The sequence below is a fragment of the Pezoporus flaviventris genome, unplaced genomic scaffold (assembly GCF_033815535.1).
Source record: "Pezoporus flaviventris isolate CSIRO_AGI_PZ_B2104156 unplaced genomic scaffold, CSIRO_AGI_Pfla_v1 ptg000040l, whole genome shotgun sequence".
In the NCBI taxonomy this organism is placed as follows: domain Eukaryota; kingdom Metazoa; phylum Chordata; class Aves; order Psittaciformes; family Psittacidae; genus Pezoporus; species Pezoporus flaviventris.
In genome coordinates this window covers 9,112,319-9,127,232 of record NW_026892588.1, presented here as the reverse complement: position 1 = coordinate 9,127,232, position 14,914 = coordinate 9,112,319, and positions in this window count along the sequence as shown.

Here is a 14,914-nt window from a genome sequence, read left to right as displayed (position 1 = left end):
TGGGGTTGAAAGGCAGTAAATGATCCTTCCACATGATCTGACAAGCCCATTGCACAGGCAAGGAGGGTCAATGGCAGTGAGCAGTGAGCTCGATAAACGCCCTGCCGCCAGCAGGAGACATCGCACTGCACCTTTGTTAAATTCTTGGGATGAACCTGGGAAGAAGTGCTGAGATTAGCAGTCACCTTCCTCTCCCTTCCTCTGCAAAACCTCTCCACCTGATTGTACCATTCATGATTTATCTCCCTACAGCCAGGACCAGTGGGGCATGGCTTGGTTTACAAAGGTCTGCCTTTGTGATGCTGTCCCAGGCTCGAATCTGTCTCGAAAAGGCTGTCCTGACCTTTGCTGCAGGCTGTGCTTCTGGTTGACTTTGGCACATGCACACTAAATAAGAGTCCCTGCACCACATCAGTTAACCCACAAATTCTAACAGCATCCCTAGACAGCACTGGGGGCTGATCCACCCAGCACAAGCTACAAGGGTGCTGTAGGAAGCCCAGCAGTGAAGTCCAGCTCCCAGGTTGGCTTTCAAGAGCACCAGCCTCCTTTTGTGATCTTCTGGATCTCCTGCACAGGTCTATCCTCTCCCATAGCCCGCACTCTCCATGCAGCATACCAGGCTCTTGGCTAAGGTTGGCTGGAAGCAGCCTGCATTGTGTTAGAAAATGCACTTCTATTCACACAGCAGGTCCTCTCTCTCACTAAATACACACATGAAAATGCACTTCTATTCTCCATGCAGCATACCAGGCTCTCCATGCCCATACCAGGCTCTTGGCTAAGGTTGGCTGGAAGCAGCCTGCATTGTGTTAGAAAATGCACTTCTATTCACACAGCAGGTCCTCTCTCTCACTAAATACACACATGCTTCTACAAGTTCTAGCTAGAACCATACCTCACTACCTGGGTGCATGGTTTTGTGAAAAAGAGAGCTCCTTCCATGATCGAATGCATGTATCTGGTTAAACTGAGATTGAACAGAAAGGGCCAATTCTTACTAATGACAGACATTCTTGTTGTCTTTCAAAAATAAGACATCAATGCTCTGGCTCTTGAAAGCAGGAGCAGCTTTACCAGAAAGGACAGAACTAAGCCAGTGCCTCTCAGATTTTGCCCTTGTTATCCAGAAAGCATCAAGACTTCTACAGCACATCTTCATGAAACAAGCTGAACTATTATTACACATCACAAGTTTGTTGTATTGCAACACTTTGGATCCTGGCTGTTCTGTTTTCAGAAAGAGGATGCTGCTAAAAATGACACAGATGATGGAGAAATACAAATTAGCACACCCTCTGGCCAGCCATGGGTCATTGGTGGTGGTGATAAACACATCCAAACCCCCAGGAAATAACAGGGCTCAGCCCAATCCTAAGTAAAATTGAAGGTAAAATAATACTGCTTGTTTCTACATCTCCCTTATTACTACAACCCTTTATGTGCACACTGTGGTTTGTGGTTGAGACAAGGCTGGACTGGAGTTTTGGTTGTGTCCTAAGGAAAGGACATTTGTTGTAATTGGGCTGGGATAAAGTGAGAGGTGGCACAACAATTCGTCTGGGAGAAGGCTTGGCTTTATCATGGAGCTAGCTGCTCCCCATGCAGAGCTCATCCTGGAGCCAACGCAGCTGAAAGGAGGCTGGACCCAAGCTCTGGTTGTGTCTGCATGTGAGGAAAACATTAACTGAGGAGAGAGAAAGCTTCAGTCAAGGCACCACACCAACACAAGCATCTCACCTGACTCTTTGGAGCAGTTACTTCTGTAGAGGTGCTCCTATCCAGCAATGGAGGCCTTTGGAGATAACACTGATGTTCCCAGGTGTCACCAGGCTGGCAGACATGTGATGAGACCCAGCTCACCTTGAGATATTAAGGATAAAAAGTACTGAAAGTGAAAGAAAAGGAAAAAAAAAATCAATTGAACCTTGAGGAGGGATAAGCTGAGGGCAGAGGACAATATACACCCCCTGGGACTTTGGGCTTGTCTATAAAGTTGACTTGTTTTCCTCTAGAAATGGGAATTTCTAAGTCTGTGGCTTGGAGAAGGCTGGAGCCTGCCCACAAGGACATAAGCATGGGCAGCCACAAGAGCTGGGATCAACTTCTTGTCCTGTCCTGGCCCTACAGGTCACATTGCAGCAGGTGAAGGCAAGAAGAGCAAGCTGATGGGAACCTATTTTCCTAGATCATCTTCCCTGCTCCTCCATCAATAGACCAGGGTGGGACACAGGGCTGAGACTAGCACTGAACTGTCAGTCATGCCCATTTCAAGAGGTGGGAGAGAACACTGCTGGGTGGTGAATGGATGAAGAGCAGCCCAGCAGAGAAGGATCTGGGGACACTGGTGGATGACAAATTGGACATAAGCTGGCACTGTACAATTGTGTGGTCCAGAGAGCCAAGTGTATCCTGGGCTGCATCCAAAGCAGCATGGCCAGCAGGTCACGCGAGGTGATTAAGTGGTTCTGCCCCTCTACTCTGTCCTGGTGAGACCCCACCTGCAGTCCTGCATCCAGCTCTGAGGCCCCCAGGAGAAGAAAGGCACAGACCTGTTACAGCCAGTCCAGAGGAAAATCACAAAGACAGTCAGAGGGCTCAACACCTCTGCTATGGAGAGAGGCTGAGAGAGCTGGGGTCATTCAGCCAGGAGAAGAGAAGGCTCCAGGGAAACCATTCTGTGGCCTTTCAGTATATAAAAGGGGCTTATAGAAAAGATGGAGACCTTTTACCAAGGCTTGTAGTGACAGGATAAGGGGCAACAGTTTTAAAATTAAAGAGGGTAAGCTTAGGCTGGATATAAGGAAGAAATTCTTCCCTGTGAGGGTGCTGAGGCGCTGCCAGAGGTTGTCCAGAGAAGCTGTGGCTACTCCATCCCTGGCAGTGTTCAAGGCCAGGTTGGATGGGGGTTGGAACAAATCTGATCTAGTGTAAGGTGCCCCTGCCTTCCAGGCAGGGGGTTGGAACTGGATGAGCTTTAAAGGTCCTCTCCAACCCAAACCATTCTGTGATTCAATGTTCAGGTACCTCAGAGGGATAGGGAGAAGTCAGGGGGCTTCTGCAGGGTTGTCTTACCTGGCAAGTGTAAGGATCTAAGGGAATTCCCAGCCCAGTGCCGGCTCTCTCCTGGAAGAGGGGTCATTGTCCTCTGGAGCCTGGGTTGGCACGGGGCTTGGAGCAGCTGTAAGATGCTCCATGGGAGTCCAGCTCTGCAACCATGTTCATGGCTGACAGAGGAACTGGGACCAGCTCTGCATTCCCCATGGCTCCCAGGGCCTGAGAGATCCCTGGAGAGCTGTTCCAGTCCTTCCAGAAACAGGTTTTCAGCCCCTGATTGTACCTACAGGTCAATTTTGAGGCTGTGCTCAAACTCCAGTCATTGAGGTTAGTTTATTTTTTCAAGGAATGCCATAAACCAGTTTCCCTGCTGGTTAGGAGAAATACTTGGTGTCAGGTTTTGACTGTGTTGCAATACACTGTTTTCTACCTGAGATGAGCTGACCTGGCCACTGGAGAGTGGGAGCTGATCTTGTTTGAACCAATATTTGCTCCTAAGTATTGCTTAATTTCTAAACCACACACAGCAAACAAAGAGCTCTCTGTCCATTTTAAGGAGCTCTTCCCGGCATGGAGCACTAAGCACAGCTGCACACTGTAGCCCCTTGTCCAGAGCTGCTTACCATGTCATGCTCTTAAAGAATCGCATTTTTAGGTTGGAAACTAAGGTCAGCTCGAAAGCCAAGTACCAGCAGCTCGACCCTTTCTGCCTTGCACAGCATCTCTGCAGGACAGTGCCACTGCCCTGCATCTTCTCCATGCACATCCCCCCTCCAGCAAACACCAACCGGTCCAGCACTGATGAAGAAGCAGGTTTTCTTGACCTCCTCTCTCAAGCAAATCACCATTAACTCCCCAGCCCCCTTGCTGAAGTCAGCACTGGTTTCTGCTCTGACAGCCAGCGGCCCATGCAAAACTCACCCTCTGGGATATGCAATTAGTGCTGGTCCTCCTAATGAAGGATTCCTGTTTGCTTAATTAACTCAAAGGTTAACAGGATTACCAACAACTCTGGGCAACCTTGGGAGCTGTGATATTCTTGAAGGGCTTCAGGAAGGGAAGGCAGAAAGACGTGTGTTAATCATTCCTTCTGAAGACACGCTTGCAAATAGAGCAGCTGATAACATTCACCCTGCTTCCCATGTATTTTCCAGAGATCTGTGGGAACAAACCAGTAAATATTGATAGCTAGGAAAGAAAGGGCAGGACTACCAGCAGCCCTGCATGGCCACAGTGCCCTTGGCTCCTCTCCTACAGGACCTCCAGGTGCCGTGCCAGGGCACACACCAAGTAGTTGCACAAGTCTTCTGTCCGTAAAACAGTTGTGTCCAGCTCCATGGGACATGCCAGGCAGCTTTTATGAGAGCATGTACTCCCGACAAGGTGCTGGACCATCCAAGAAGATGTGGTGGGTGAGAACAGAACAAGTGGCTTATTTCCAGAGGAGAAGGGAGCTATAGCTCACATGAGCCCCCATGCACACATCCAGGGACAAGGGAGTAGGGGTGTGAGCGGTGATGTTCCACTGCTGTCACAGAGCCCAGGTCACCGTGATGGGGACAGAGACAAGACAGCGGCAGAGCTGGTCAAGAAGACCCCATGGTGAGAGGGAAGCAAGGGTGAAGAAGATGAGCCTGGAGTAAGCCAAAGCCATTCCACCCCAAGAGCTCACCAAACTGGGTCCTGCATCTTTGGCTGCCAAAGGAGCAGGGGGACATCACTGAAGCAGGCAAAAGAAACCTCCTGTCAGATGCAGCCAGCTTTGTACATGATGCAGAAGGCTGCTGGTGATTTGGGTGGTCCAAGAGTGACTTTGCAGGAGCTGTGGGCTCAGAGCTGCCAGTGGGGTCAAGGAGAAGGACACAAAAAGAGAAAGCAAGGGGAAACGCCAAGGGAAGACTTCTGAACCAGTTTCATGGAGCAGCATCATCAACATGAGCCCTGGGGCTTGCAGCACTGGCTGGCTGCTGGAGCAGCTCCTGCTGCTGGATGTCGCCCAAGAAGCAGGGGCTGAACCTCTTTTCATCCTCCGCAGCCCATGGGCAGCCCAGCTGGGCTGGCACAGCCTCGCACTGCACTGCCTAAAGCATTGCATTCAGCTCTTGGATAGCCACGCTGGTCAGAAATGAGGTTTGGACATTAAATGAATGGGAAAAGGGTCAGCTCACCAGTGGGTCAAGCTGAACTCTACCACTTGCTGTTCAACCCCTTTCCAGTTAGTTATTTCATGGTAATTATTAATACCAAGCCTCTGTCTATATGTGGGGCCTCACAATAGCTAATTTTTAAACTGTCACCACTGTTACACACTGTTACATGTGTCCCGGTTGAAGCCACCTTCCCATTTAAACACTCTTAAGGCCAATACATTTCCTTGCTGATTAAGAGTGGTTGCTTTGAAACCACAAAATAATCTGTTGGCCAGCATTCCCTTCCACTTCATAGTTTTAAAGCAGCATTAAAGGGAATTAATGAAAATAAGGCTTCAGAATAACAGCAAGGCTTAGTCTTTACTGGAGACCCTTTGAACTCTAGTTAAATTAATTTTCCTCCTGCTCTCGAGATTTTCAAACAGAGATCTGGCAGCTCAGCACTCATGAACCATGCAAACATCTCATCCTTCTCAGGTCCATAGCTAAACTATGACACCAGTGACGAAACACCAGACCCAGGACTGGGCAGGACATCTCTTCCCTGTCAGTGTTGGAGACCACCATATCACCAGTGAAAAAGACCTCCCCTGCCTACAGGATCCCTGGGGACCCCACAAGCAGGGTTGACCTTTCAGTTCCACCTCTCCCTCCCAAGCGGTAGAGGAATTTGTTTCCTGGTCACTGATTAAGATGTTCTCATAGAGATAAAATCCAGATGGGAAAGGCTCCTCCCATCCTCACCGTTCCACTCCCTGGTCACCTGGGGCTGGAAGGCACCACTGGGCCCTGGCTCTCAAACCACCTTGTCCTTTCCAGTAATTACTGTTTTGCAATGTAGAAAGTAATAACAGTCTTGGGACTAATAAGAGCTCTGGGAGGAGAAGAGAGGGGGGAGCAAAAGACCAAAAGCTGAGCAGATTTCAAACCTCCTCCTGGGGGCTTTTAGACTCTCGTGGCATTTTAATCCTCTTGGCATTTCCAGTTACAGGGATAAAGGAGCAGAAATCCTAGGCAGAGGTATGGGGGGCTTCAGGGCACATGTCTGGCTGGGGCTGCTCAGCAGGATGCAGCAGTCATCTCCCACAGCCCTACACCAGCATCAGCCACCAGTCCCTGGCCCACACACTCTCCTCATGTGGATACCTTAGTGCTGGGAAGACGATGGCAAAGCCCAGCTGAAGGGTGACGTGGCCCTAACAGATCCTGAAAGTTGTTGCAAGACTAAGGAAGGAACCAGAAAAACTTGTTTCAGAAGCTTTGCTAAAAGTTGCATAATGTGGGGAAACACAGCTGTGCCCTGGAGGTGGGATGATTGGTTATGGTATACACAAAGGGTGCTGTATGGAGAAACAGCTTTGTGATGCTAACCTTCAAATTGCAGTGGAAAAGGAGAACAAACTCCTGGGGAGTCTGGTCACTGGTAGTGACTGAGGGTCTCAACATGGCCATGTCTATAGCCTTGCAAGACATGAGATCTGTTGTTCTCCCCTCCATCAGAGGTGGTGATCAGCCCTCTGATCACCAACACCCTTCTCCCAACATCCATGCCTGCCAGAGGCATCAACTGCAGGCAGAAAGCCCTGCCATGGGAAACGTGGATTAACACCACTGCCAGGGTGCACCAGGACCACATGCCGAGGACAGAAAGAGGGAACAAGCCTTGGAGAAACACTGGTCAGCTGTGCAGTGCTGCAGGAGACACCCCTTACCAAAAGGTGTCACCAGCTCTTTCATCCTCCTAGATTTCCAGCATCACCAGGAGCTTTCAGCAAGAATCTTCCAGGATGCTCAACCCATCAGTCCCTGTCCAAGCAATGCTGGAGGAGCACTGGTCCCCAGCTCTACCACAGCTCTGCCCGTCAGGCCATGGCCCTGTTGGTCCATACCCTAACCTACAGGCAGACATCCCAGCCACACCTTGGACACGCCTATTGGTCCCCAGGTTCTCTCCCATCCTGCTACTGTCTCCAGGCCTGATCCCAGGCTCAGACCTGCCTCTTCACCACCCAATTCCCAGTGGATCTGGACTCTGTGCTGATTCCAGCTGATTTCCCCAAGGCCCATCCTGCTCACCTTGTATGGAGACAGCGATGGACAAGTCCTGCCATCTGTGCCATCATGTTGGGCTCCCCATCCTTTTGGGAACAGTCAGCTCTTGTGGTACCCTGGCATGTAGGAGAGAACACAAAGCTATTGCCGGTTTAGACCAGAGAATGACAAGCAAGATCCTGATTCTCTTGTAGGGCTTTGATCCCATACTTCAATCCATTTACAGCCTACTTGATCCTGGACAATTGTTTTTATATGCAGCAGTAAAGATTTTTCCACCAAACCAAGCACTTCTACTGAGTGCTGGCTCTTGAAGGATTCCACAGCCCTGAGCTGTGTTCTATAAACACGCCATAGAGAAATAACATGAACAAACAGCATGAAAAGCATTAAGAAGATGTTATTACAAGGAAGATATTTGCTCCCCTTGTAGTGGGAAAACCCCAGGAAAAGACCAGGCTGGCCTTTAGTCAAAGGACATCAGACTTGCGTAACAACAGTGAGCTCTAGGGAAGCTGGAGCTGCCAACCTGCATCTCCTTGTCTGCCATGGAGGATGCTAGCATAAGAGCACAGCAGCAAGCAGTCTTTCAGGGGAGCGTTTAACACCAGAAGAACAATCAGTTTTTTACTCATTTATGTTATATCAAATAGTAACACTTGCAGGCTCTGTCTTGGTCTTTGTCTGAGCTCTGTCAAGCTCCTTAAGATAAAGGACTTAATAAATTGGAGAAGCCAAAAGAAGGGACCACCTTGGTCTGGTTTAGCCCTCTGCAAGTTACATCTGCGGGTAGAGATCTTCAGAGGCCAATCCACTCCACTACAGCAGAGATAACATGAAGCGTCTTGTGGACATGGTATTGGACATGGTGGCTTGGGGAGGTTATTCCCACCTTCAGCAATCAAAGCTGAATTCAAGGGTTGACTGAATCCAAGTCAAGCTGTACTGGCTTTAGGGAGAGATGCAGGTGCCTGGGGCAGTTCAGGGTTAAACCTACTGTACTCACAAATGTCCAAGTACAGGTTGCTCTTTTATCCATGGTGCAATTTCTCCTGGTCACAGGTGATTGCCTAAAAATAAAGGAGTTGGGGGTGGAAAGGTAGCAGAGGGGAACACGGAGGATATGCCACAGCCAGATTCCTGCCCCCTGGAATGTCCCTTTCTGAGCTCAGGGCTGCGACCATCTCCTGTCCCAGCTTATGCATTGCAAGCACACAGGGTCTTCATCAGCAGGGTGCTGAGCCAAGAAGCAAACTTGGGCACAAGACACAGCCCTCCTCTCCATGATCAGCAGTTCTGTCTGCTCATACAACTTGACTTGGAACTGCTTTTTGACGTCTAACACCTGGCAAGACTGGTTGCCACTTTGAGGAAAGATCCCACTGTTTTGGTTAATTTTTTTTGTTAACTCAGCCCTTTCCCAGCTCACAGTTGTCAAACTCTCTTGTTCATGCACCTCTTGCTCAGAGACTTGGATGGTGAAAAGGAAAGCAAGGGATATCTACAAGATCATTATCTGTATGGTTAGATAAGGGTAAGGAGCAATGTAAAGATAGAGAAAGGCTTTGTGCACTGTCTTCTAGTGTTGGTCCATCCAAAGGAAAATAATGGTCCCAGACCAGCTGGAACGAGACACATCCTGCACCAACAGAAAGACAATGGCGCAAAGGTCTCTGAACACTCTGAACATATTCATTCCCTGGGCCCCAGGTGCTGTTGTGAAGGGGCACCTTGCCAACCCCTCCCTAGAGCTACCATGCATGAGAACACAGAGACCACCCTCCAGAGATTGTCTTCACACTCTCCAAGGCTGGTGGAAGCCACTGCAGCTACACAGACATCATCAGAGCTTTTCCATTCCTTGTACTCTGACTTCATGTCTGTAGTTAGTCCTAGGCCACTTCAAGCCATACATGTATCTATGGCTTCCCCCTTTTAGCATTGACAGGACAATGCTAAACAGCCCAAAATGCTCCAGTATCTCTCTCCTGAGGCTCAGTTACTCATCTCTTAACTTCTTCCCAACCTGGACCTGCAGTCTCCTTATTCTGGAATTGCCTCTTTGAAGATGGGGTCAGCAGATGTGAAGATGGTGCTTCCTGGGATGTGATGTCCATCCAGAAGCCCCTCCAAGGTGTCCTGCTGGCTGCTCTGGGTCAGTGTATTGCAGAAAATACAGAGAATATGCATGAGGAAGAACCAGAAAGCAGGAAAAGTAGAAATAAATGGCCACAAGGAAGTTCATTCTCTTGGCCCACAGTAGAGAACAGGATCCAAAGCCAAGGCAGTAGAGGTAAGAGGGGCACAAGTTATAATACGTGACCCTCAGAACAAAGTTCAATCAAACTGTAGCCTAATGAATCCCCTCTGTGCAAACAGCAGCTGCTTGCTCAGCAAACACACCTACCCCAACTGCTGCAGCTTCAGGCAGGAGTTTTGGAGGAGATGATTTAACATCTCCAAAGAACTGGTATTTGGACCACTTACGCTACTGCTGTGTGTTGGTGGTGAAGAGTGTACATGCAGACACAGTGCACCCCATTCTCCTCACTGAACCACCATCATCAGTCCTCAGAGGTGCAACCAGGAGTGCCCTTGCTCTACTGGATGCAGGAGAGTCTACCAAAAGTGTTTGGTAAACACCCATGTCCAAATCCACAGCACACAAGGGGCTCCATTCCCACCTTCAGCTCCTTGGCTTTCTGTAGCATGATGTGTGCACAGCAGTGTTTGTTCCCCTGGTTTAAACATGCCCTCAGACCCCGTGGAAGAGAGTGAGCTCTCTAGGCCTAGGAGCAAGATGAGCAAGGACATCAGAGTCATCAGGACAGGAGTAAGGAAAGAAGGCCAAGAAGACTGTGCAGGGGCAGAATGCCTGTGCTCAACTGTGTAGGAAGGAAATGAGCCGATTATGCTCCTCTTCCTCGCCACATCCCCAGGACTGCTGCATCCACCTCAATCTTCTTTTCTCCTCCTGCCCCACAGGTCTACTCAGAGCACCCCCTCTGGCTCCTGAGATCACAGCACAGTTCTCTCAGGCCCCGACCCTATCAGTCTCTGATGAGTCACAGCTCTCCTCACACATAGACTCTGGACCCCAATCTGTCCCTTTGAACCTCCGACCTGCCACTGCCAACAAGAAATGGCAACAGCAGCCTTGGCCCGGCACGTAGTGCTGTTTGCATAGCCCTTGCTCAAACACAATGGCCAGAGCCGGCTCTGCACGGGGCTCTGCACCTCCCCACCATCAGTGCCGTGACCTCCCTCCCACCACGACCTGCTGCCTTAAGCAGGATTACAGTGCCACACTGTGCACCTCCATCTCTGCTTCAGCACTATGGGAGCTCACAGGCAGGAGTTCATGGTTCAGCTGCAGAGACTGAAGGCTCACACTCCATCCGTGACTCACCTCGTCACTCCTCAGCTCACCCGCGGTGTCTCAAGAGGGCACCGACATCCAAATCAAGTTAATTACTGTGGCTGCATGTGATAATCAAGCATAAACGTGAGGCAGCATTGTACAGTGGGGAGCTGTTGGTCTTGGAGAAGACAGCAGTAACTTGGCCAGTGTTCAAGCCCTGGATTACTTCTGTCAACACTGTCCCGAAGCCAAGAAGTGATGGGAATGTGGTTTACCTGCAACCTTGGTGCCAACCATGGCAGAACCAAGCAGAGAGCTTCAGAGCCCCAGGAGGAGCCTGACCTACAGCTGCTGCCCTAAGCAAATGCTCCCCATTTACACCTTGAGCTGTGAACCCCACAAAGCAGCACCACTGCCTGCAAAACCAGCAAAAATAAATAAATTAAAGAATAAATAAATAGATCCACCAGCAGGCACTGGGTCCCCAAAAGGAGCAACTCCCCTTGTAGAATATCTTCAAGTTCAGAGTCCTTTTGGCCAAAGGGAGAAGAGGCAGACCCCTATCTTTTGTGTACATTACGCATACAACAGAGGAGGTAGGAACAGAACATCAGCTCTCAGCTTTTCATTCCTAGCTGAAGGTGTCATACACCTGCTCGTGGAAGCTCCAGGGACCAGACCAAGAAGCTGATGGGCACAGCTCAGACCTGAACATCTTTCTGTGGGGATTTCATTTAAATCACAGAATGGTTTGGGTTGGAAGGGACCTTAAAGATCATCCAGTTCCAACCTCAAGCTGAAAAATATTCTGGGCATGTCAACAGATTCCTCTTGCACCACTGGGGACAGAAAATGCAAATCTCAGGGGCTTTTTTCCCTACAAAAAGTAGCTCTGATCAGGAAATACCTTACCGTGCCTGTTCTGTGGGCAGCTACCTGCGATTGCCACGCTGCTTTGATGACCCCTGCAGGGACAAGCAGTGAAAAGCCCCGAGTTTTTAATCCCTTCTTCACCTAGAAGAGCTGTGTGCTCTGGTCATGGGCACTGCAGATTTTGTAGGGGACAGTCAGTTCCTCCCCCAGGGGAAGCAAAGATTTAACACTCACAGGAAGCTCCCAGATTTTGAGGTCCTTGTATAGGGAACGATGACTCTCAGTAGTATCCAGCTGCAGTTGAGTGTGAATGGAGGAACCAGATACAGCATCTGCAGCATGGAAATTGCTGCAAAAGAGACAAATATGAGTGCACACACATTGCTGACAGCACAGAGTGATGCTGGGCATGTCCAAGGACACCTCCTGATGTTTTCCATCTTTCCCTTGCTTTTGACACACAGAGGTCCTCCATCCCACATCTCTGGACGGCTGTTTTCAAGCTCATCCTTCTACATAGCCACATAGCCAGTTCTTCTTCCCATTCTCTGGTGGGCACCCTTTCTTCTCCAAGTCCCTCAAGGACGCTAGCACTAGCTGTTCTCCTTCCTGGTGGGAATCCATGATCAAATTCTCAACAGATCTGACATAGCCTCATACAAGGACTAATACTCTTGGTATATGAGGAGGAGGCAGCTCTGCTGCTGTGATTTAAAGGAAAATACAAATCCATGACTTCAGCATCCTCCCTTTTACTGAACTGATTCTCGCTTGTGTGCAGCTGGGACTTGGAGAGAGCAGAACAAACTGTCATGTCCCTCCTCGAAGACATGCAGAGAAGATGGAAAGATCTGATTAAAGTGTGAACACCTCCTCCAACACTGACTATGGCCCACACAGTAATTACATTTCGTCATGGCTGCAAGTATCCCAAATGTGAACTGAACCAGTGTTTTAAGAAATCTCAGACAAAAGGCTGTAAATGAGCATCAAATGGCACACACCTTGCTCTTATGCCCTCCTTGCAGGGAGCTCACAGGAATGCTCTGTGGTATCTCCCCATGCACCCTCCACCACTGACATTTTCCTTCTTCTGATCTCATTGTCAAAGGCAGAAGGCAGGACACTTGCGGCATAACTCTGCAAAGACATCTCAGCCAGAAGGACATGTATGTAAGGGATACTCCCCTTGGAGACCCAGCAGAGCAGCCCATCTTGGCCATCATCTTCAGATGATGACCCTCAGCTTCCCTCCATAACCCAAGGAATACCCCTCAGTGAGATTTGAAGCCAGGGTAACCTGCACATCTCCACCTTTGGGGCAGCTGTTTAGTACTTAATGTCAATGCTGTAGCTTTCCTAGAAACCATAAAATCTCCCCTGCGTTTTGCTCTGTTTTGTTTGTTTGGGTTTGGTTTTTTTTCACCGGATGAAACATGGACATTAATCTGGGTGCCCTGTCATGCTTTTCATAAATAGGAGGTGGCATCAGACCATGGGGTCCCCACCCTGTTTGCTTGATGATTTGTTTCAAAAGGCATTTGCTCTGTAAACAGCTGCTCCACCTGGTTTCCCTTGGTCAACATGGCTTTTCTAGCCAGGCTCCACCTGAAAACAACTTCCACTATTCTGTTACAAGAGCTAGACTTCTGTTGCAGAGCCAGGACTGGACACAGCACTTACCCGCTCTTCCAGATCAGATGCTGCTGCACAGGACTCCTGGCATGGAGAGTCCGAAAGACATCTTTGGCCATCCCCAGGTCAAACACAGTTCCTAAGCTCCAGCAGCCTCCTTTCCCACTCTGCTCACTACCGCTGAGGCCACATTTGCAGTGCTCGGTCCAGCTCTGGGCTCCCCAGTACAAGAGAGAGATGCTCTACTGGAGCCAGTACAATGTAAGGCCACAAAGGTGATGAAGGGTCTGAAGCATCCTTTATATGAGGAGAAGCTAAGTGAGCTGAGGCTGCTCAGCCCTAAGAAGAGTAGTCTCAGGTGGATGTACATCTCATAGCTGTATATAAATATATCACAGGAGGGAATGAAGACAAGGGAGCCGGGCTCTTCTCAGAGGTGCCCAGTGACAGAACAAGAGGTAATGAGAGCAAACTGAAACACACACGATCCACCCACAGGGGCTGCCTCTCTCCACCTCTGCTGAGGAGAGCCCACAGCACCTCACGCTTGGGATGCCCACTTTCATTCCTGCTTCCAGTCACTTGCAATCAGATCAGCAAGTCCTCCCAGTAGCACGTGACCTGGTGTCTTTGGTGAATACAATATGGACAGCCATCAGGAATTGTTTGGAAGATCCTGGATCCTTCAAAACCCTGAGGGATCTGGTCTAAGGTCAAAGCCACTGTGATACATACAGGTCTTCCACTGCGGGCTTCAGAGGCTTCAAGTTGTGGTTTGTGAAGGATCACTCTAATCTCTCAGAGGTCTCTGACAAAGAAACAAAACCAACTGAAAAGAAATGGCAAAGCCGGTTCCCCTGGTGCGTGGAGACTTATTTGGTTGTTCAAAGGCTTCTGATAAAGTGACCAAGATTAAAGAACAAATAAGCATATGGTTAGGGCCAAAGTCCCAGTGCAAGCCAGAAAGCGTACAAAGCCAGAAGCTAAGAGGTACTTCTCACCTAAACATGAGCACATCCAGATGTTCTTCAGCATTCACGCTTCAGACGAGCCCTGCCTGGTCCCCTCTGATCCCCATGCTGGTGGGATTCCAGCAGCTGCAGCATGTCAGTACCAGTCCCACTGTCTATGCTTGGCTCCCAACTTACCAGCCAGATACATTTGCTCCCATTGGCCTTCAGAATCCTTTGAGAGGGAGCTGCTGCCGATGGGCAGGTAATTGCAGAGCAGACTGACTGCCATGTCCCAGGAGAGCTGCTGAAGTTATTGGAAATGAATTTAATGGACATGTCTCGCTGGCTCCAAAGTGGCACATTAACTACATATCAGTTCAGGTAGGCACTAATGGACCAGTGGCTGCCCAGCAGCGGAAGGGGAGGCCAGGTGTGTGATAGATTTCAAAATTACTTGGAAAGCAAACGTTGGCCTTGCTGATAATGTGGTGCACTGGATTTCCTGGAGAAAGTAATGCAGAAATTATTGTGTGTCATTTTATGAATAGGGCTGTCTGGAAACCGGTCTGAAAAGCAAACAGCAAAGCGGCACAAAGAATTCCCTGGGAGTGGGCAGCAAAGCTTGTCCCTTTCTGAATTTCCACATCACCAGATCCCAGCAGGAACAGGCAACTTTGCCTTTTGAGTTTCTCTTCCAGAGTTGCACTGGGTCATGCCCAAGAAAGAACACAGGAGATCCTGACCAGGATTACATACCACAACTGGACCTCCTGTGAGGTCCCCATGGACAGACTTGTCCTTAGGAGAGCAAGTGAGCTGAGCAGTGACAAGTC